Genomic DNA, 21,767 nt, shown 5'->3' with positions numbered 1-21,767 from the left:
AAGGTACCATAAAGTCTAATGGAACTCTCTCATTTTAAAAAGTCAAAGAGGGCTAGTTGTCTAATTAGCTCAGTGAGAATTCAGACATCTCTAGCTTCCACCACTAGGTCACATAGCCATAATGTAGTACAAGATATTGCATTCAGGATAATGCAGTTCAGGCACGGTTCAATCTTCAACCCTAGGAAGGAAGGCAATTATCATTCTCTGTCTTCATTACTATAGCAGGAAGTAGATGAACACTTCCAAAACTTTGTAAAAATATCATTAGCAATAAGGATGGAGGCAAATTTTGGCCAGAAAATCCCATAATGAATGTTCTATTAATCAAGATTTTTTTCCCTACCTAGTCACAGACTCAAAAGTACTAAGGAGGGATCTTCCAAATCCATTTCAGAGACTAGAGGAGCCTGTTAAATTCTTAGCTGTCACCAAACAGTGTTCTTCAACCCTGATCACATGTTATAATCGCTGGGGAGATTTGTAAAAATATTGGCAGACTGGGCATTTGCTTTATAACAATTTGTTCAGCTGTACGTGTATGTTTTCTTGTACTTTCTTGTATGAATGTTATGTTTCAAAGTAAAACAAGGTTTATAAAATTTTGATGCCTGAGCATTGATTGAGCCCTGGTGGCACAGTAATTAAAGTGCTTGTCTGCTAACTGAAAGGTTGATGGCTAGAAACCATCAGCCACTCCAGGGAAGAAAGATGTGGTAATCTGCCTCTGTAAAGATTTACAGCCTTGGAAACCCTATGGGGTCACTATGAGCCGTAGTCAACTTGATGGCGGTGGGTTTGGTTTTGGGAGCATTGATTGGTCTAAATGCTCCCTAGGTGATTCTAATGTGCAGTGATTCTAATATTCACTAATTCAGTGTTCTCAGTGACTTTATAGAACATAACTACTGTGAGCAACAAGAATCGATCGTAGTTGCTGTCATTCTTTCTCCATGGTAAGGACAGTTGAGAGTCTCCGAAAAGAACAAATATTTACCAAGCACCAATTATATTCCAGGTGTTTTAGATGTGCTTTCATGTACCTTAACTAAGGCAGCCCTCCCATGTGGCTTATTAGAGCCATTATTTTACAGATGATGAATCCAGGGTTTAGAGAAGCAACGTGACTTGTTGAGGTTTCTAAGTGGCAGGGAGGCGGTTTGACATGGGCTCTCCTGACTCCAAGCCTAGTGTATGTTTTACTACAATATGGGCTTTCCTGCTTTTCCTAGCATATCCATTGTGATAGGCTGAATTCTAAAGATGTCCCTACAAGATTCCCACTCCCTGGTTATTCACTCAAACGCTAATCTAGGTACTACTGTGAAGGGGCTTTCCAGATTAAGAATATGTACTTTAAGAGAGGAGATTAGCCTGTACTATCCAGGTGGGCTCAATCCTAATCCTATGAAACCTTAAAAGCAGAGAACCTTTCCTAGCAGAAGTCAGAACAGAGATGTGGCAGAAAGAGAGCTTGGAGAGATTTGAAGTGTGAAAGAAACTTGACCTGCCATTGCTGGATTTGAGTACGAAGAAGCCATGAGCCAGGGAATATGGGCAGCCTCTAAGAGCTAAGAGCAAATCCTGGTCAACAGCCAGCAAGAAAAACGGGAACCTCAGTCTTACAACTGCGTGGAACTGAATTCTGCCAACAACCTGAATGAGCCTGGAAGAAAGTTACTCCCTTGAAACCTCCAGATAAGAGCCCAGGCCAGCCAGCACCTTGACTTTCGCCTTGCAGGACATGAAACAAAGAAACCAGTGAAGCCTACTGGACTTCTGACCTGCAGAGCTGTGAGAATAAATCTGCATTGTTTTAAGCTGCTAAATTTATGGTGATTTGTTACAACAGCAATAGAAAACGAATACATCTATTTATCCGTTCGGTGGCACTTCTTTGAAATCTTCATTATTTGCGGATTCTCTATTTGTGAATTTGCCTACATGCTAGAATTTATTTGCAACCCCGAAATAAATATTCACAGTGCTTTCACAATCATTGCTGGATATACAGAAAGTAGCAAAAATCTCAGCTGAGGTCAAACAAGGTAACACTCTTCCTTCTTGTTTTAGCTCTCATACTGTAAACAAGGGTCCTTTTCATGGCCTGTTTACTGCCACATTCTTCACATTTTTGTGCTTTTCACCGTCTAAAATGGCTCCCAAGCTTGGTGCTAAAGTGCTGTCTGGTGCTGCTAAGCACAGGAAAGCTCTGCTGTACCTTACAGATCAAATACATGTGTTAGATAAGCTTCCTTCAGGCACGAGTTAGTTATAGTGCTGTTGGCCATGAGTCCAACATTAATGAGTCAACCATACATATTAAATAGTGTCTTTAAACAGAAACACATAAAACAAGGTTATGTATTAATTGGTTGACAAAAACGTTGTGACCAAAGGCTGGCAAGAAGCTAACCCAGTGTTTCCTCTGGGAGCAATGGTTGGGTATTCACTAATTCAGTGTTCTCAGTGACTTTATAGAACATAACTACCGTGAACAACAAGAACTGACTGTAGTTGCTGTCATTCTTTCTCCACGGTAAGGGCAGAAACTTGCCACCATCGGGGCTAAGCTTGCACTTGATAAACTCAGGCTGCTTGGGCACGAATCAGCACAAATACAGAGTCATAACATGGAAAGTAGCAGTCTTCAGTGCCCATGCTTGATCATCTTCCATTTTCAAAACTTCCCTACCCGGCAAAAAATTGGTCATTTGTCCCTATTTATTCCATAGGCATAGACTTCTTCACCTGTACCATCTTTTAACATCATGACACAACAGAAACTCCGAGAAAATAACATGGCAGCATGTGGTGAGGACATGTATGCTGGTAGTGGCCTAGCTTCATTCTAGGAGATGTGCTTCCGATGTGTAAAATACTGAGTGTGAGAAAGAAAAGAATATTAGAGTTACAGTAGTGTGTGCTAGGAATGCCACTGGTTCATTTTACCTCATTTTTCAGAGAACCTGTATAATGTGGACAAAAGGAAAAAAAAAACAAACAAAAAAATTCACCACAATAGAACATAGGTAGGAGATGAAAACTGTTCAGAAGCTGGCAGTTGCACGTCAGCCTGCTATCATACTACAAATAAGACGAGAAGATTCAAACACTGTAGCATCGGGCAGAAGTCGAACCAAGTATGATCTACTTATTCTGTCAGCTAACAATTCTGGATTTGGCTTAATGACATATAAGAGAAAAAACATCAGCAGTCATGAAGCCTATGGAAAACACTGCAGCCAAACCCACTGCAGAGAAAAGAAAGAAGAATCTGCGGTTGGAAGATGCAGAGGTGGGCACATCTTTGCAAGTGATCTACAGAAGAATCCGAAAGAAAAATTTAGGAAACTCTTGAAGCACCCGGAGCAGAAAATCATTAAGGAATGAATAGACTGACATGAAAAGAGTGATAGCTAAGATATAAAGGTGGCAAAGAAACTGGAAGCAATGAAGAACTAAAGGGTACCTTAAGAAAATTCGGTCAGTGATGTGGAGGGTACATTTACACAAGATGAAAGAGTAAACAGTAAACAAACATAGAAAAGTATTCTAGGGAGATGAAGAAAGAGCAGTATGTACATTATTTAAAAACTCACTCCATTCAATTAAAAAAAAAATTACTAATACCTAGACATATCTGGGCAAGACTATTAAAAAAATTTTTTTTAGGATATATTAAACAGAACAAAACCCATTGCTGTCTAGTCAACTCTAACTCATAATGACCCTACAGAACAGAACTACCCCATAGAGTTTCCAAGGCTGTAATCTTTACTGAAGCAGGCCGGGATATCTTTCTCCTGTAGAGCGGCTAGTGAGTCCAAACAATCTACCTTTCAGTTAGCAGCTGAGCACTTAACCACTATGCTACCTGGGCTCATCAGGATATGTAATTGTTGTTGTTAGGTGCTGATGAGTCTGTTCTAACTCATAGCGACCCTATAGGACAGAGTAGAACTGCCGCATAGGGTTGCCAGGGAGTAACTGGTCGATCTGAACTGCTGACCTTTTGGTTAGCAGCCAAACTCTTAACCACTTGGCCACCAGAACTCCCTCATTAGGATATAGAGTTGGAGAAAAAAGTGTTCACAATACCCAGTTTGAGGAATGGGAGCAGGTAAGTTTATCCAGAGACAAACATGAATCTTGGGACTCTTCACAGTTCTTGGTTGTGACAGGAAAATTTTTATATTCAGCCAAGCTTTTTTCCTGTGAAAAGACAATTCTCAGATACATGTCTCAGAGGAAAAAAAAAAAAAAGAATTCATGAACTCTCTTTTCAAAAATCATTTGACATCCTACATATGACCAAGAAATTAAACGAAAAAGTATTTGGAAAGAGAAATGCATAAAAGAACTGATAGCAAGAACAGAAGAAGTTAAAATAAAGGTAAACAAATAATTGATAACTTGAAAAATGTCAAATTATTCTTGGAAGTTTCTTATGTAATATAAAAAGCAATAATGTAATATCACTCTGAATCTAAACTCCCAGGTTATATTAATAGAGCCTTCGGGATGTGGGAAAAGTGTGCTAAATCTTTGTCTTAAATAGGAGGAAAATATACATACATATACCCATAAAATATACATTTTAATTCTTATCTTGAGCATTTAAAGAAATAAAGATAAAGGAATATTTGGAAAAACTTTAAATCAATCACCTTCAGAATTCCAAACAAGAAATTTGCCATGAAATCCTCATGCTTTCTTAAATATAGCACATGAATTACAGTCAAACTGATCTTTATTTATCTTCTTTAAAGGTGTCTTTCTCTCTCTCACCTCTTCAACATTCCATGTCCTATTCCTTCTGCCCAGAAAAAGCCCTTATTCCCCCCTCCTTTACCCTATACAGCCTGTAGTACCTGCCAGCTACTTCTTTGATTTCCCACTAGATCGTAAACTCCCGGCTCCTCAACTCCCAGTTTCTAACAAGGAATTTGACACAGAATAATCTTAAAAATATTTCTTGTATAAAATAAAATAAATCATATAAAAAATTTTTCTTTTCTGAGTGAATGAAAGAATTAATGAATGAATGAAGAGCTATAAAAAAGGTGACAGTATGTTCCTAAACTTTGGCCTGATTTTTTTTTTTTGAACCATTATTGTGAAATTTACTGCTGCAACGAAGTTACTACACTGAATGACTTTATTTTTTTCAATCTGAGGATTTATGTCTTTATTTAATTCTGCAAAATTTTCAGTCTATTGTCTCTTGTAATATTTTCTGTCACCCATTTTAACTATTCTCTCCATCTTGAACATCTGTCAGTCATATGTTGGAGCTTCTCAGTCTATCCCGCATAACTTTGTTTTCATTTCTCTGTATATTTATCTTCTTTCTTTGCATTCTGGGTGATTTCCTATATATTTAGGATAGGCTACGCTAAATATGGAAACTCTGGTGTCATAGAGGTTAAGTGCTACGGCTGCTAACCAAAAGGTCAACAGTTCGAATTTGCCAGGTGCTCCTTGGAAACTCTATGGGGCAGTTTTACTCTGTCCTATAGGGTTGCTATGAGTCAGAATTGACTCGACGGCAGTGGGTTTTTGATTTTTTATGCTAAATATACTGTACGACAGATAAACCGAGAAAGTACAACAAAGGCTTATTTCTTGCTTATGTTACATTATCATGCAGGTTGGGTGGCTCTATAGACAGGTCTCCTCCAAGCTATGACTCAGAGTCCAAACTCCTTTGTTTGATCTTGTGATGTTTCCATCACCTACACATGGTCTTCATGACCTCCAAAAAAGGAGAAAAGCATATGTTTTGTGGCTAGGCCTAAACGTGATATACAGAACTTTCAGTCACATTTCAATCATATAATCCCAATCTTACTACAAGGGCATCCAGAAAATATAGTTTTCTTATTTGCCCAAGACGAGGAAATAGAATTTGTCTTAGGCTGGGTGTTCTAGAGAAGCAAAACCAGTAAAGCATATAAATATATATATAGAGAGAGATTTATATCAAGGAAATGGCTCAAACAACTGTAGAGGCTGGAACATCCCAAGTCCATGGATCAGCATAGAGGCTTCTCTCAATTCACGTAGCTGCAGGGGCTGGTGAACCTAAGATCAGCAGGTTGGAGAGCAGGGCTATTGCTCACAGGCTGTGAAGATTGATGAATCCCAAGGTTGACAGGCAAGACCACAAGGCTTCTCCTGATTCACATAGCTGCAGGGGCTGGCAAATCCAAGATCAGTAGGTTAGAGGGCAGGGTTCCCGCTCACAGGTTGTGAAGATCGATGTGTCTCAAGATTGGCAGATAAGCTGATAGCTCAAGCCTCAAGAACCAGAGGTCAGATGAACAAGAGGCAACCGCAGGATCCAAAGAGAGGAAAAACCTAGAACATTTGCTTCTATTCAGATGCAAGCCACAGCCCCAAGGAAACTCCCCTTCAACTGATTGCCTACTCACAGCAGATGCCATCATGGGAGTGATTACGTATAAACACTGAAAATCATGGCCCAGCCAAGATGACACACAATCCTAACCACAGAGATCACCACAGAATTGGTGATCTCTATTATCTAGCCAGCCTCTACCACATTTATTTAGTTCTCTGTTCCAATATACTGATTCTCTTTTATCTATAATACTATTTATCACATCTATGAAGGTTTTGGAAACCCTGGTGGTGTAGTGGTTAAGTGCTACGGCTGCTAACCAAAGGGTCGGCAGTTTAAATCCGCCAGGCGCTCCTTGGAAGCTCTATGGGGCAGTTCTACTCTGTCCTATAGGGTCACTGTGGGTCGGAATCAACTCGACAGCAATGGGTTTGGTTTTGGTTATGAAGGTTTTACTCAATTTTCATTTTCAATAATTTCTTGTTAATGTTTTTGCCTTTTCCAATTTAATAACTTCTCATTTTAAGAATGCTATTTTTTGGTTTATCTCTTTGAGGATTCTAAACAAATTTGTTCTAAACATGGTGGTAATTTGCTCCATTATTTCTATGTCCTTAGATGTGATTTACCCGATTTCTTGGGTCTGCCAACTGGCTGTCATTTAATATACATTTATGTGCTTTGTAATTTTTGTATGAAAGCAGATCATTACGGAATGTTTTCCTATGCATGTTCCTCGCTATTGAATGGTTTCATTGCTTCCTCAGCCTGGTCCTCTGAGATGGACAGCTCTGATCCACAGCTTGGGCATTTTACACCATTAAAGAGCACCATTTTAGATGCTATACCTATGGACAGCACAGGCCCAGTTTCTGTTTTTATACAAGAACCACTGCTTCCTGTCACTTCGAGTAGAAAACTTCTAAAAACTTAGTTGGATCTATCTTAGCCCAAGTTCACAGGTGGGTACCTTTGGTTTAGTCTCGGGCTTCAGGCAGGGGGTTGAATTCTGACTCCCATTCACTCCCAGGGAACTCTTGGGCACTTTTCTCACTGAAAGGCTGGGAAACTAGTCTCCCCAGTATCTACCTGGTTCTAGTTTTTCTTCAGTCCTGCTTACTTCTTTGTAAAGGCTTTCCCTGTCTTTTTAAACAGAATTATATGTGCCCTCTTCTGTGTTACCCAGCACATATTACATTGTATTTACTTGGTATAGCTCCATTTGTTGACTGGACTATAAGCATTTTGAGGGTAGATATTATGCCCTATTTATCTTGCAGCCCCAGTGCCTAGCAATGGCTGACAGATTAGAGGTACTCAGTATTGGTGAAATTGAATTTGAGATGTTTTAGGGCCTTTGAGAAATCCAATTTTTATTATAACCCAGAAATGATTCTCCAGTGATATAACATGATGTTTGTGGGAGATAATTTACAGACATAACCAAACGGCATGCATTTGGACCCTGTAAATGATGTTCTGATCTGCCTGTTTGTGTGCTAACTTATGCAAGGCCTTTTATTTGCTCTCATTTTGTTCCTTTGAAGACATAATTGCTTCTTGGTTCCATATTTCTATTGCTCATTACACTGTTCCATACCATTTCATTCTGAAAATAAAACAAAATAGGACATTTAAAATTAATGATGTGGGACACAGCTTTTTTTTTTTTCTTTCCTTCTACCTCTAGACAGAACAAATGGCTTGAACACCAGCCATTCTTTTTATTGGAAGCATCTGGGTTCATCAGGGTAAGAAAAATCACTGATTACAAGGGGCGAGGCCCCAGACCTCCCTCCTTTGCAAAGGATCATTGGGATGTTTACCCACTCCCACCGCCTCTCTCCCAAACCTGCCAAGTTTGTGGCGGCTACTGTTGTTTCAAAGCAAGTATAAGAGCCATCCTCACTCGTTTTAGAATTTGGAGATTCCTAGCAGAGGGATTTCCTCATTTAAGATTTCCTTTTCAGAAAAGCCAGACTTGCTGGCTTGACAGAGACTGGACATCCCTTCAGCTCAGTAATGAGGTCACTCCTGAGGTTCACCCTTCAGCCAAAGACTGAACAGGCCCATGGAACAAAACAAGACTAAAGGGGCGTACCAGCCCTGGGGCAGAGACTGGAAGGCAGGAGGGAAGAGGAAAGCTGGTAATAGGGAAACCAGGGTTGAGAAGGAAGAGTGTTGACATGTCGTAGGGTTGTTAACCAATGTCATACAACAGTATGTGTACTAACTGTTTGATGAGAAACTAGTTCGTTCTGTAAACCTTTATCTAAAGTACAATTAAAAAAAAGAAAAAAAAAGATTTCCTTTTCAAAGATTCAGAAAATGAGCAGCTTCTTGTCTGATATACTATGTGGCAGAGCTCTGTAGCTTTTGTAAACTGTCCCTGCTCTTGAAGAAACTATAGTCCTATTTGGGTCTAGTGGTCACATTTTCTCCCTTCTGAGAGTAGTTGGAGCCCCCTGCCCCACCCTGCCACAGCAACAATAATGAGGTTAAAAAAAAATGCACTCTGCAAAGACATACAATGGAACCATGACACTAGAGGTTAGAGCATTCAGTGAGGTGTTTAAAAAGTAATATAATAGGAGTATTTGCTTTCCATTGTGAGCTTACACACCAGGCCCTTTCCTTAATCTTATTTCATTTGGATATGTTTTTGTTGGGGGGATGATGTCAAAGATTTTTTTTCCTAAGCTTGGTTATGTTTCCCTCTAATGTGGCTGATATAGTAAGATCTGACTTCCTAATCAGGAGATCCACTTGTCCTTGGAAAAGTGTAGCAAGATCAGGAGAAACAATGGAAGAGGCTCCCTAAATGAATATGCTAGGTGTTATAAACCAAAAAAACCAAGTTTGTTTCAGTCAAGTTGATTCCAATTCATAGGAATCCTATAGGACAGAGCAGAACTGCCCCACAGGGTTTCCAAGGAGTGTCTGGTAGATTTGAACTGCTGACCTTTTGGTTGGAAGCTGAACTCTTCTTAACCACTACTAAAAAAAAAAAAAAACCACTACACCACCTATTAATTAGAAATCTGAAATTACTGAAAATGCAACTTGAATTGGCTTAAACAACAAAGGAAACTGGTTCACATGCCTGAAAAGCCTAGAGACACCAGGCTTCAGGCAAAGCTTAATCCAGCAATCCAGTGATGACATCAAACAATTGCTTTTCATTCCTTCTCTCTGCCTTCCACAATATGTATTTCTCCTAATGGCCACAAGATGGCTGCAAGTAGCTTTGACGGCTAAGCACTTCCTTGTTTACATTCAAAAGAAAGAAAATATCTAGAATGAAGCCCCCAGAATCACCCAGAAAATACAACTTTGCCTTTGATTGACCCTAATTAGGACATATTTCCATACCTAGTCAGGATGATGGAGACTGAGGTGGAGATACTCTGATTGCCGTAAAGTCAATCAGGGCCCATCCTTGGAGAAACAATGAGTAGCAGATCGTCTCTTCTTCCTCTTTCATGAGAAAACGTAACTTCTTGCTGAAGCTGCTTCCTCACAGTGTCCTTTGACTTTCAGGGTCTCCTGCTTGTGACTTCGGTCTCTGTATGAAAGGTCTCTCCTAGTTTAAAAGATATGTTAACTTTACCTTTCCCTTTACTTACTGCTCACTCTTCTTTTCACTTCCGTTTACAATCCACCCACTTTTTTCTTGCCCCAGAATGATTTTCGTGCCCATTGGTATACTAAGCTGCTCTCTCTAATTTCACCAGTGACGTCATAATCATCACATTTAAATTCAAAGGTCTGTTCTTTATTCTCATCTTCCTCAATGTCCCTGACATCATTGTCCACCACTGTCTTGGAAAAAAAAAATTATTTACCATTTCAATAGCTTATTTTTAAAGTACATCCAGAATTTCACCATAGTACAGCTACATATATATCTTTTTAATCTCTTCTAGTCTTTAGCCGAGTATAAGAAAATCACGTGGTGGCACCACGGTTGAGTGCTTGGTTGTTAACTGAGGGGTTGGTGGTTCAAACCCACTGGTGGTTCCTCGGGAGAAAGACCTGGGGATCTGCTCCCAGAAGGATTACAGCTTAGGAAACCCTGTGGGGCAGTTCTAATCTATCAAGTGGGGTTGCTATGAGTCGAATATTGACTCAACAGCACCCAACAACGACAACAGCCTTTAGCCATATTTATAGTGTTTTTTAGAGTTGGAAATAATGTACGAATATATCTTTGTTCTTTCATTTAATATTATTTATAGATGTATACAGGGTAGAGCTGAAGAGACCTTACAGATCTAGTACATCCCAACCCTTTACAGGTAAGAAAGCTGCAGTTTGTTGGACATGATTGATGGAAAACAGTGGCCAGGACAACCAATACCCCAATCCCAGTCAGCCCTCCACTTTGGCACTAGGACTCAGAGACACATTTCTCCAAATATGGAGATCACTTGGGGAGTGTGCTAAAAATGCAACTTTTTACATATCACTGAATCAGACTCTCAGGTGTTGGGACGTGAGCATTTTCAAATTTAACAAATACCTAGGCAATTCTTAAGCATGTTAATATTTGAGAAACACGGTTCAGGAGAGCTTACTCCATAGAAGACACGCAGGCAAAGGTACAGCACTACCCGCTAGGGTTTCTGAGTTGGGCTGAGCCATCATAGACTTTGCCACAAGTAGAGCCAGGGTGAGCAGTCAGCTCCTTGTCTAAGCAGAAGACACCTTTAGATCCCTCCTACCACAACCAAACCAGGAGAAACGGGTGTGTTCATTCATTCATGTAAGTAACTTACATGGTTTCTGGGCTTTAAAGCTGTGGAAGAGAAGAAGGAAGGAATAAATAGCCTAATGGAGATTCAAGAGAGCTATTGACACTGGGTAGAAACAATTGGGTAGTAACCCAGTCCAAATATATTTCAGTCTGAAAATAAAACAGAATAGCATATTTATAATTATGTGGAGCACAGCTTTTTTTTTTTTTTTTTTGTCTTTTCCCTTTACCTCTAGGCGGAATTAACAATTTATTAATTAGACCTTTATTAGAGCTTTCTTTGTGAATATCGTCTGTGTGTGTGGTGGGGGAAATGTTGGAGAGAGGGGTGGATAAGGGGCCGCGGGAACCTTTGAGCAGTCCTGTGAATTAGGACAGTGTTTTATGACGTGCTGGTTGTGATATATTAGTGGATTTTAAAATCGATTTCATGACCAACGTTTTTTAATGGGGAAGAAAGGAATTAAATGGAGAATTAGACCAGCATGTTTTACCAATGGTAAGGCTGTGTGTGTGTGTGTGTGTGTGTTTATAGTGCACCAAAATGTAAACTTTCTTACTTTTGGTTGTGGTCAAAATGTTTGAAAACTATTGGGTGAGAGGATGCTATAACAAAGTTCACAGAGGCTGAATCTTTGGCCAAAGGTTACTTAATTTCGGGTCTCCTGACTCCAAATCCAAGGAGCTCTGGTGGTGTAGTGCTAACCAAAATGTCAGCGTTTAAACCCACCAGCTGAGCCTCAGGTGAAAGATGTGGCAATCTGCTTCCCTGGAGATTTATAGCCTTGGAAACCCTGTGGGGCAGTTCTACTTTGTCCTATAGGGTTGCTATGAGTTGGAATTACTTGATGGCAGTGTTTAGTTTTTTGGGTTTTTTTTTTGTTTGTTTGATCCAAACCCAGTGCTCTTTCCCTAATATTTCAGTGCAGCACATACTTCCCTGTCTCTGTGCAGTCTTCATGTGTTCTCATTTCTAATGAAGAAATATTAAGTTAATATAGCATTATTTGTTTTGCTATTTCCCCACTTTTGAGTATTCTGGTAATTTAATTTTTTTTTTTTTAGCTTTTATAAATAATTCTGCTACAAATATTTCTGTAATTATAGTTTTGTTCTTCTTACGAATTACTTATACGGGATACATTTTCTGGTAGAATCATTTCTATAGCTATTGCTCCAAAAAAAAAAAAAAATTTACACTTTCAGCAGCAACCATTTCTCAACAGTCTCACTAGTGCTGAATCTTATCATTTATCCTTATACTTGTTTATCTGATATGTGTTAAATGGTCCCGTATAATTGTTTTCATTTAAATTTCTTTAATTACTTCTGAGGTTTAGTTTTTCTAATGTTGCTTTAATGTTGACTTTCCCGGTATATGAACGTCTGTGTGCATCCTGGACTATGTTTCCAGTGGAAACCTGGCTCGAATAAACTAAATATATTTTAGATATTAAACTTTAAATATGCAGCCATAGTTATAGCACTTTTTTCTTATTCTGTTGCATCTTCTTTTGTCTGTGTTTTTGCAGAATTTCATTATTCCAAAGCTTTACATTTTTATATAATTGCACCTGTCATTATTTTTTCCTTTGAAATTCTTCTATTCTTTAAGCCGTAAAGGAAACCCTGGTGATATAGTGGTTAAGTGCTATGGCTGCTAACCAAGAGATCCGCAGTTCAAATCCGCCAGGTGCTTCTTGGAAACTCTGTGGGGCAGTTCTACTCTGTCATATACAGCCGCTATGAGTGGGAATCGACTGGACGGCAGTGGGTTTAGTTGTTTTGGTTTAAGCCGTAAAAAGAAAGACTCTATAGTTAGGAAAGCATTCTATTTTCTTTTTTTTAATAATACAATGTTTAACTCTTTGATGCACATATACAAAATGAAAAATCCAGGGCTTTGAACCGGTTCACTCTGGTTCGAACCCCTGCTGATAAATTGGCATTTCTAACAAGTTCCCAGCTGATGCTAATGAGTCCACCTCTACCGTTTAACAAGATCTCCAAGTGATTCTTATATACTTATAACACATAAGAGTCCCCTGGGGATTAGTTAAAAGGTATCTTCTAATTCAGTATATTTGGGGTAGAATCATTAACATCGACTGGAAATTTGTTAGAAATCCAAATTTCTCAGCAGGGGTTCAGACAGGAATGAACTAGTTCAAAGTTCTGGAAAAATCCTTCACTTGTGTAAAATGTGAGGGTGTAAGTAAAAAACAGACTTGCCTGTTGACTATCCTTCTACATCAGTGGTTCTGAACACGTGGTCCTGGACTAGCAGCATCAGCATCACCTAGGAACTTGCCAGAAATGTAAATTCTCAGGCCATATTCCACATCGAAAGAATCAGAAACTCTGGAATGGTACCTAATAATCTGTTTTAGCAAGCCCTCCAGATGATTCCGATGCAACCTAAAGTTTGAAAACCACGCTTCTAAATCAGTTCTAACACATTTCTACTTTGATAAACTCAGTGCAGCAATAATGGTTACTTCTAACTTTTTTTACATATATAATTTTTATTGTGCTTTAAGTGAAAGTTTACAAATCAAGTCAGTCTCTCACACAAAAACCCATATACACCTAGCTACACACTCCCAATTACTCTCCCCCTAAGGAGACAGCCCACTCCGTCCCTTCACTCTCTCTTTTTGTGTCCATTTAGCCAGCTTCTACCCCCTCCACCCTCTCATCTCTTCTCCAGGCAGGAGATGCCAACATAGTCTCAAGTATCATCCTGATCCAAGAAGCTCACTCCTCACCAGCATCCCTCTTCAACCCATTGAACATTCCAATCCATGTCTGAAGAGCTGGCTTTGGGAATGGTTCCTGTCCTGGGCCAACAGAAGGTCTGGGGGCCATGACCACCGGAGTCCTTCTAGTCTCAGTCAGACCATTAAGTCTGGTCTTTTTACGAGAATTTGGGGTCTGCGTCCCACTGCTCTCCTACTCCCTCAGGGGTTCTCTGCTGTGTTCCCTGTCAGGGCAGTCATCCGTTGTAGCTAGACACCATCGAGTTCTTCTGGTCTCAGGATGATATAAGTCCATGTGGCCCTTTTTGTCTCTTGGGCTCATAGTTACCGTGTGACCTTGGTGTTCTCCATTTTCTTTGATCCAGGTGGGTTGAGACCAATTGATGCATCTTAGATGGCCACTTGCTAGTATTTAAGACCCCAGATGCCACTCTTCAGAGTAGGATGCAGAATGTTTTCTTAATAGATTTTATTATGCCAGTTGACTTAGATGTCCCCTGAAACCATGGTCCCCAGACCCCTGCCCCTGCTATGCTGGCTTCTGAAGCATTCAGTTTATTCAGGAAACTTCTTTCCTTTTGGTTTAGTCCAATTGTGCTGACCTACCCTGTATTCTGTCTTTCCCTTCACCTAAAGTAATACTTATCTACTATCTAATTAGTGGATGCCCCTCTCCCACCCTCCCTCCCCCCTCTCATAATCACAAGAGAATGTTTTCTTCCCAGTTTAAACTATTTCTCAAGTTCTTATAATAGTGGTCTTACACAGTATTTGTCCTTTTGCAACTAATTTCACTCAGCATAATGCCTTCCAGGTTCCTCCATGTTATGAAATGTTTCACAGATTCCTCACTGTTCTTTATCGATGCGTAGTATTCCATTGTGTGAATATACCATAAATTATTTATCCATTCATCCGTTGATGGGCACCTTGGTTGCTTCCATCTTTTTGCTCCTGTAAACAGTGCTGCAATAAACATCAGTGTGCATATATCTGTTCGTATAAAAGCTCTTATTTCTCTAGGATATATTCCAAGGAGTGGGATTGCTGGATCATATGGTAGTTCTATTTCTAGCTTTTAAAGGAAGCGCCAAATCAATTTCCAAAGTGGTTGTACCATTTGACATTCCCACCAGCAGTGTAGAAGTGTTCCAATCTCTCCACAGCCTCTCCAACATTTCTTATTTTGTGTTTTTTGGATTAATGCCAGCCTTGTTGGAGTGAGATGAAATCTCATTGTAGTTTTGATCTGCATTTCTCTAATGGCTAATGATGGTGAACATTTCCTCATGTATCTGTTAGCTACCTGAATGTCTTCTTTAGTGAAGTGTCTATTCATATCTTTTGCCCATTTTTTAATAGGATTATTTGACTTTTTGCAGTTGAATTTTTGCAATATCATGTAGATTTTAGAGATCAGAAATGGCATAGCTAAAAACATTTTCCCAGTCTGTAGGTAGTCTTTTTACTCTTTTGGTGAAGTCTTTGGATAAGCATAGGTGTTTGATTTTTAGGAGCTCCCAGTTATCTAGTTTTTCTTCTACATTCTTTATAATGTTTTGTATACTGTTTATGCCATGTATTAGGGCTCCTAACGTTGTCCCTATTTTTCTTCCATAATCTTTATCATTTTAGATTTTATATTTAGGTCCTCGTTCCCTTTTGAGTTAGTTTTTGTGCATGGTGTGAGGTATGGGTCCTGTTTCATTTTTTTGCAGATGGATATCCAGTTATGCCAGCACCATTTGTTAAAAAGACTGTCTTTTCCCCATTTAACTGTTTTGGGGCCTTTGTCAAATATCAACTGCTCATATGTGGATGAATTTATGTCTGGATTCTCAGTTCTGTTCCACTGACCCATGTATCTGTTGTTGTACCAGTACCAGGCTGTTCTGACTACTGTGGCGGTATAATAGGTTCTAAAATCAGGTAAAGTAAGGCCTCCCACCTTGTTCTTCTTTTTCAGTAATGCCTTGTTTATCCGGGGCCTCTTTTCCTTCCATATGAAGTTAGTGATTTGTTTCTCCTTCTCATTAAAGAATGTCATTGGGATTTGGATCGGAATTGCATTAAATATATAGATCGCTTTTGGTAGAATAGACATTTTTATAATGTTAAGTCTTCCTATCCACAAGCCAGGTATGTTCTTCCACTTATGTAAGTCTCTTTTGGTTTCTTGCAGAAATGTACTGTAGTTTTTTTTTGTATAAGTCTTTTACATCTGTGGTAAGATTTATTCCTAAGTATTTTATCTTCTTGCGGGCTACTGTAAATGGCATTGATTTGGTGATGTCCTCTTTGATGTTCTTTTTGTTGGTGTAGAGAAATCCAGCTGATTTTTGTATGTTTATCTTGTATCCCAATACTCTGCTGAACTCTTCCATTAGTTTCAGTAGTTTTCTGGAGGATTCTTTAGGGTTTTCTCTGTATAAGATCATGTCATCTGCAAATAGAGATACTTCTTCCTTGCCAATCTGGATGCTCTTTATTTCTTTATCTAGCCTAATTGCTCTGGCTAGGACTTCCAGCACAATGTTGAATAAGAGTGGTGATAAAGGGCATCCTTGTCTGGTTCCCGATCTCAATGGGAATGTTTTCAGCTCTCTCCTTTTAGGGTGATGTTGGCTGTTGGCTTTGAATAAATGCCCTTTATTATGTTGAGGCATTTTCCTTCTATTCCTATTTTGCTGAGAGTTTTTATCAGGAATGAGTGTTGAACTTTGTCAAATGCGTTTTCTGCATCAATTGATAAAATCATGTGAGTCTTGTTTTTTGTTTTATTTATGTGGTGGATTACATTAATTGTTTTTCAAATGTTGAACCATCCGTGCATACCTGGTATGAATCCCACTTGGTCATGGTGAATTATTTTTTTAATATGTTGTTGAATTCTATTGGCTAGAATTTTGTTGAGTTTTGCGTCTACATTCATGAGGGATATAGGTCTATAATTTTCTTTTCTTGCAGTGTCTTTACCTGGTTTTGGTATCAGGGATATGGTGGCTTCATAGAATGAGTTTGGGAGTATTCCGTCCTTTTCTACGCTCTGAAATACATTCAGTGGTAGTGGTGTTAACTCTTCTCTGAAAGTTTGGTAGAACTCTGCCGTGAAGCCATCAGGGCCAGAGCTTTTTTTTGTTGGGAGTTTTTTGATTACCTTTTCAATCTCTTCTTTTGTTATGGGTCTATTTAGTTGTTCTACCTCTGTTTGTGTTAGTTTAGGTAGGTAGTGTGTTTCTGGGCAATCATCCATTTCTTCTAGGTTTTCAGATTTGTTAGAGTACAATTTTTCGTACTAATCTGATACGATTCTTTTAATTTCGGTTGGGTCTGTTGTAATATCGCCCGTCTCATTTCTTATTCAGGTTATTTGCTTTCTCTTCTGTTTTTCTTTTGTCAGTTTGGCCAGTGGTTTATCAATTTTGTTGATTATTTCAAAAAAACAGCTTTTGGTTTTGTTAATTCTTTTGATTGTTTTTCTGTTTTCGATTTCATTTAGTTCAGCTCTAATTTTTTTTATTTGTTTTCTTCTGGTGCCTGTGGGTTTCTTTTGTTGCTCTCTTTCTATTCGTTCAAGTTGTAGGGATAATTCTTTGATTTTGGCCCTTTCTTCTTTTTGGATGTGTGCATTTATTGATATAAATTGGCCTCTGAGCACCGCTTTTGCTGTGTCCCAAAGGTTCTGATAGGAAGTGTTTTCATTCTCATTGGATTCTCTGAATTTCTTTATTCCATCCTTAATGTCTTCTATAATCCAGTCTTTTTTTGAGCACAGTATTGTTCAGTTTCCAAGTGTTTGATTTCTTTTCCCTGCTTTTTCTGTTATTGATTTCCACTTTTATGGCCTTATGGTTAGAGAAGATGCTGTATAATATTTCAATGTTTTGGATTCTGCTAAGGCTTGCTTTATGGCCTAATATGTGGTCTATTCTAGAGAATGTTCCATGTGCACTAGAAAAGAAAGTATACTTGATTGTTGTTGGGTGGAGTGTTCTGTATATGTCTACGAGGTCAGCTTGGTTGATTGTGGCATTTAGATCTTCCCTGTCTTTATTGAGCTTCTTTCTGGATGTCCTGTCCTTCACCGAAAGTGGTGTGTTGAAGTCTCCTAGTATTATTGTGGAGCTGTCTACCTCACTTTTCAATGCTGATAGAGTTTGTTTATGTGTCTTGCAGCCCTGTCATTGGGTACATAAATATTTAATATGGTTATATCTTCTTGGTGTATTGTCCCTTTAATCATTGTATAGTGTCCTTCCTCATCCTTTCTGATGGATTTAACTTTAAAGTCTATTTTGTCAGAAATTAATATTGCCACTCCTGCTCTGCTTGGATTGTTGTTTGCTTGATCTATTTTTTTCTTCCTTTGAGCTTTAGTTTGTTTGTGTCTCTAAGTCTAAGTTGTGTCTCTTGTAGGCAGCATATAGATGGATCTTGTTTTTTAATCCATTCTGCCACTCTCTGTCTCTTTATTGGTGCATTTAGTACATTTACACTCTCTGTCTCTTTATCGGTGCATTTAGTCCATTTAGATTCAGGGTAATTATGGATAGGTACGAATTTAGTGCTATCATTTTGATGTCTTTTTTTGTGTGTTGTTCACAGTTTCTTTTTCCCATTTGATTTTATGTGCTGAGTAGATTTTCTTTATATATTTTCCTTTCCTCATATTTGTTGTTGTTGATTTTGTTTCTGCTGAGTCTGTATTTTTCCCTTGTATTTTATTTTGATGAGTAGGAAAGTTTGTCTCCTTTGTGGTTACCTCATTATTTATCCCTATTTTTCTAAATTTAAAACTAACTTTTATTTCTTTTTATCACTGGATCTTCCTCTCCATATGGAAGGTGTATGATTACATTTCTTAGTCCCTCTTTATTATTTTAATGTTGTTTTCTTGTATATAATAACATCTCTGTTACCCTGTTTTGGGTTTTTTTTTTTTTTAAATAATCTTGCTTTGTTTTTTTGGATTTCCCTGTTTGGGTTGACTTGTGTTTGCTCTGCCCGGTGTTCTAGTCTTGGGTTGATACCTGGTATTACTGATTTTCTAACCAAAGAACTCCCTCCTTTAGTATTTCTTGTAGTTTTGGTTTGGTTTTTATGAATTCCCTAAACTTGTGTTTATCTGGAAATATTTTAATTTCACCTTCATATTTAAGAGACAGTTTTGCTGGATATATGATTCTTGGCAAGCAATTTTTTCCTTCAATATTTTAAATATGTCATCCCATTGCCTTCTTGCCTGCATGGTTTCTGCTGAGTAGTCCGAGCTTATTCTTATTGGCTCTCCTTTGTAGGTGACTTTTCGTTTATCCCTTGCTGCTTTTAAAATTCTGTCTTTATCTTAGGTTTTGGCAGGTTTGATTATAATATGTCTTGGTAAGTTTCTTTTAAGATCTACCTTATGTGGAGTTCAATGAGCATCTTGGATAGATATCTTCTCATCTTTCACAATATCAGGGAAATTTTCTGCCAACAAATCTCCAACAATTTTTTCTGTATTTTCTATTATCCCTCCCTGTTCTGGTACTCCAATCACTCATAGGTTATTTCTCTTGATAGAGTCCCACATGATTCTTAAGTTTTCTTCATTTTTTAAAATTATTTTATCTGATTTTTCTTCAAATATATTAGTGCCAAGTGATTTATCATCGAGTTCAGAAATTCTAGCTTCTACTTGCTCAATTCTGCTCCTCTGACTTTCTATTGAGTTGTCTAATTCTGTAATTTTATTGTTAATCTTCTGAATTTCTGATTGCTGTTTATAGATTTTTCCAGCTTATTAAACTTTTCATTATGTTCCTGAATAATCTTTCTAATTTCTTTATTTGCTTTATCTGTGTGTTCCTTGGCTTGTTCTGTGTATTGCCTCATTTCCTTCCTGATGTCTTAAAGGGTTCTGTATATTAAACTTTTGTATTCTGCATCTCATAATTGCCAGAATGCGGTTTCATCTAGAAGATCCTTGGATTCTTTGTTTTGAGAGCTTGTTGAGGTGATCATGCTGTTTCTTTATGTGACTTGATATTGACTGTTGTCTCCGAGCCATCTATAAGTTATTGTACTAGTTTATGTTTGCTTACTCTGTTGTAGCTGCTTGCTTTGTTTTGTTTTGGTATACCCCTATGGGTTGCTTGAGTGAGTTAGCTTGATTATTTTCGCCTTTGGAGCTCTGGTATCCTGCCCCCAGCTGGCTAAAGCTATTATCAGGTATATCAGTCTAGGAGTCCATTCAGTTTTCTTGTATGAATTCAGCTCAGGTTTCCAGGTAGCTGATATCAAGTGTGTGGTACAGGCTCTGTCCTACAGTCTTAGAGTGGCAGGGGTGATTGGTATATATACCAGTATCTGATTGCAGCAGGGGGTTAGGCTCTGAACAAGGCAGGGGGCTGAGAACTGACCCCCAAGTGTCTCCGAGGAAAATGCGTCTCTGTTCTCTAAAGCGTGCTTGTGGGTGGGTTCTGCACAGGGACCGTGGGCACCCAAAGTTTTTGGTTGTAAGGACTGGGAGGTACCAGTTATCTTTGGACCCCTGTTGTGCATGGCTGGGTGATCTGAGTGAAGCTACCAGTCCTTAGGTCCTTGGGTACGTGAGGACCTTGTTTAATAGGCAAAGCAATGTCAAATGTCAAACACCCACCTCTCCACCGCACAGCTGAAATGGTTGGCATTTGGCAACAGGGGCTTATTTTCCTGAAATAGGCCCACACAGGTCCATGCAGATGGGAAAGGTGCTCAAGGTCCACGGACGGTTTATGCCTGGACAGAAACTGCTTCTGTATTGAGCTCCCTCGGTTAATGGAGCTAGCAAATTATCTTTTCCCCCCAATTGTAATTTTTTTTCCTTCACCAAGGCTGGGAGGATGGCTCTACGTGCTCAACAGGGTCTATCTCAGGCCCAGGGATTCGGCTGCTGAAGCTAGCTTGGGCGTAGTGGTGGAGGGGAGAGCGCAGTAAAATATACACAAGTATTTAGCTTTTGCCAAGAGTGCCGTTCTCCTCAGGTTCCAGAGGTGTGAGTAGGCTGTGTGGTTGGCTGCTTCTCCCTGAGGAAACTGCGGCCAAATGCTAGTACCAGCCTGCCACTGCCGCCACTCCGGGAATGGTGCCTGAGGGCTCCCCGCTGTTCACGTCTGGTAAGTCCTCTCTACTTCTGAATGGTCTCTTCCTCCCCTGTCCCTCAGTTGGTTGTCTAAGCTTGCTTTTGATGCTCAGGGCTCCCACCTTGTCACAAATATACTCGTTTCACTTGTTTTTTCGGGTCTTTATTGTAAAAAGGGCTCGCCGGAAGCGTCTATTCCGCCGTCTTGGCTCTGCCTCTCTGGTTACGTCTAACTTGTAATTAACTGACAGTAGAAATCATGTTTTTTTTTTACTAAGCAACTCTTTTGGGGCTAATATAACATCAATGATTTGGTTTATCAAAATGCCTAACTACAATCCCTTTCCACTCCCACCCCTTACTAGTGGGAAAAAATTACATACCCATGTCTTCAAATTGCAGTTTTGCTTGTAGCCACCCCTTTACCAAACACCCCCAGTACTACTTTTATACTCTTTAAGATTTGCATGAAGATATTCTTCAGATCCCCTCATGAGTTATTAGCTTTGAGATGTTATGTAAATTTTTGTCTCTGCTTATGGAGAGTTTCTCAGCTATGCTTTGTTTTCTTTTTCCCAAGGTCAGTTTTGAAGCACCCTTCAAAAATAAATACAAAATTAGCTAAAGACAATATTCTTAAAATATTGACTTTTGAAATACCAGAGGAAATTTTCAGAAAAATATAAGAAATATCAGTGTTGCTAAATAGGCATGCCATTAGCTATACAGGAAGTCTTCCAAAGCTCAGGATGTGGATGGTGTCACAATAGGTGCTCCACATTA

The 21,767-nt window shown here is 39.0% G+C and overlaps 1 long non-coding RNA gene across 1 annotated transcript; it reads right to left on the bottom strand.

Moving 5' to 3' along the window:
- Positions 1 to 4,850: 4,850 nt before the first annotated feature.
- Positions 4,851 to 10,917, bottom strand: LOC135227842 (uncharacterized). Its single transcript, XR_010318030.1, has 2 exons — positions 9,740 to 10,917; positions 4,851 to 7,976 (listed from the first exon to the last, which is right to left on the bottom strand). It is a non-coding gene; the product is annotated as an uncharacterized LOC135227842 (long non-coding RNA).
- Positions 10,918 to 21,767: the final 10,850 nt, after the last annotated feature.

This window comes from Loxodonta africana, chromosome 15 (assembly GCF_030014295.1).
Source record: "Loxodonta africana isolate mLoxAfr1 chromosome 15, mLoxAfr1.hap2, whole genome shotgun sequence".
Classification (NCBI taxonomy): Eukaryota; Metazoa; Chordata; class Mammalia; order Proboscidea; family Elephantidae; genus Loxodonta; species Loxodonta africana.
This window is presented reverse-complemented; position numbering and strand designations above follow the sequence as displayed.